Source organism: Penaeus chinensis, chromosome 13 (assembly GCF_019202785.1).
Source record: "Penaeus chinensis breed Huanghai No. 1 chromosome 13, ASM1920278v2, whole genome shotgun sequence".
Taxonomy (NCBI): Eukaryota; Metazoa; Arthropoda; class Malacostraca; order Decapoda; family Penaeidae; genus Penaeus; species Penaeus chinensis.
In genome coordinates this window covers 9546471-9548970 of record NC_061831.1, presented here as the reverse complement: position 1 = coordinate 9548970, position 2500 = coordinate 9546471, and the positions used below count along the sequence as shown (strand labels likewise).

Genomic DNA, 2500 nt, shown 5'->3' with positions numbered 1-2500 from the left:
AAACCTTGCGGGGTTTTATGATATCGTGGAAGCTTTAGAGTCTCTCGAGTTTCACCCTCGACTATATTGTGAAGCGAAAAGAAGGAGAAGTGAAAACAAACAAAGAAGCGAAAGTATATTTTGAATAGGTTTTAATTCAGATTTTGTGTATATATATATATATATATATATATATATATATATATATATATATATATATATGTATGTATGTATGTATGTATGTATGTATGTATGTATGTATGTATGAATGTATGTATGCATGCTTGCATGTATGCTTGCAAGTATGCATGTATGTAAATATATATAAGCATTAATAGTAGTCGGAAGGGAAAAGGTAAGAGAGACAGACAGAGTCAAAGCCACAGACAAACAGACAGATAAACAAAAACAGAGGAAGAAAGAACAGATGAGAAAGAAAATGAAAAGAACACGGAGAAAGACCCGACGCCGGGCCGAATTACCCGCACATCGGAATCCGACCCCTAAATTTTACATCCTCGTGGCGAAAGATCGTCTTTTGAAAAATCTGTCGGTAAGAATCGCCATGAAAAACTCTAACCAGCTTTTCCCGAGCAGAAAGGGACAGACGCTGGTGGGTGCCTCAGGGCTGTTTATTTTTGCTCACTCGATTCCAGTTTGATTTCGGTTCATACGTTTTTTTTTTTTTTTTTTCTTTCTTTCTTTTTTTCCTTCTTCTTCGTCTTGTTTTCTGGAGGATCTTTTAATGGTACGTTTCGGTAATGTCATCATTGTTAATCATTATTGTTGTCATTATTATTATTATTATTATTATTATTATTATTATTATTATTATTATCATTATCATCATCATTATTATTATTATTATCATTATTATTAATATTATTATCATTATTATTATCATTACCATTATTATGATTATCATTATTATTACTATTAATATGAATATCATTATTATTATTATTATTATTATTATTATTATTATTATAACTATTACTATTATCAATAATATAAAATAATCTTCATTATGATTATGATTATGATAAATATTATTTGCATTATTATTATTAACTCTCTCTCTCTCTCTCTCTCTCTCTCTCTCTCTCTCTCTTTCTCTCCCCCTCTCCCTCTCTCTCTCTTTCTCTCTCATTCTTGTTCCTCCTTTATGCTTCACTTTGTCTGATTTTCAGATACTAAACTTCATCTCCCTCTTCGAAATGGATCAAGAGCAATGTGCCTTTTTTTTTTTTTTTTTTTTTCTGTAAACGTCCTGTACAATCTGCTTTACTTGTTCGTCTTGAAGTCGAAGCGCAGTCTGGTCGTGTTTCCTTAATTGCCCTCTCACTCATTGGTAGTCTGGTCTCTCTCGTGTGATTGGCTCTCCCATTGCATTCCCCCTGAGGTGAGGGGAGGCCTAGGGGAGGGAAGGGAAAGAGAGGGGAAGGGGGATGTGAGAGGAGGGTAGGGAGAGGAGGGGAGGCCAGGGGAGGGAAGGGAAAGAGAGGGGAAGGGGGATGTGAGAGGAGGGGAGGGAGAGGAGGGGAGGAGAGAGGGAGGTGAGGGACGGAGGGTAAGGGGATAGAAGAAGAGGGTAGGGAGAGGAAGGGAGAAGAGAGGGAGGTGAGGGATTGAGGCTAGGGGGATATGAGAAGAGAGTAAGGAGAGGAAGGGAGAAGAGAGGGAGGTGAGGGATGGAGGCTAGGGGGATGTAAGGGGAAAAGGATGTGAGGGGAGGGGGAGGAGGTGAAGGTTAGGGAGAGAAGGGTAGAGGAGGGAAGTGGGAGGTAGAGGGAAGGCAGGGGGGGAGGAGGGGAGGAAGGAAGGAGAGGAGGCCAATTAAAGAAACTGGGAAGAAAGGGGGATAGGGTGGGAGCAAAGAAAGTGAAGGGAAAGGCGGAGGAGATGTGAGGAGGAAGAGGTTTATATAGGGCAGGATGTAAAGGCGAAGGAAGGAAGAGGAAGGAAGCTGAGGAAGAGGGTGTGGGGACAGGGAGAAAAAAAGGAAAGTCAATAAGACAGGAGGAGGGGGGAGAAGAGTAGATGGCGTGGAAAGCCGTGGAGAGGGAGAAAGTAATAAGGGGGAGGGGATGAAATAGCAAAGAGAAGACAGAAGACAGAGGAGAATGTGTGAGATTAGAGGGTAGGAGGAGGAGAAAATGCGAGGGAAAAGGCGAGGAGGGAAGAGAAGAAAGGAAAGAGGGCAAACAAGGAGGGAAGGAGGGGTAGGAAGTAAAGGAGAAGGGGGGGGGGAGGATGGGGAATTGGAGGAGGGGGTTGGCGTGGCCAGAACCTCTTACCGGTGATGAAAACTCACTATCTCTCTCTGTTCTTCCTTTTCTGCTATTCGTATTTTCCTTCTCCCTTTCATCTCTCCGTACTTGCTTATTCCTCACTCCTATTGACGCCAGGTTTCTCTTCCCTATGCCTTTTCCTCTCAACCTTTCTCTCTTGCTCCATCTTTATCATCTTTTAGCATGTCGCCTTCCATCTCCTGGTTATTTCCTAGGGGGTAAGATTGCCA

General features: G+C 41.7%; 1 protein-coding gene across 1 annotated transcript in view; it reads right to left on the bottom strand.

Moving 5' to 3' along the window:
• Positions 1 to 2500, bottom strand: part of LOC125031448 (neuronal acetylcholine receptor subunit alpha-7-like) — a 590734-nt gene that overhangs the window by 119999 nt on the left and 468235 nt on the right. The window lies entirely within an intron of this gene.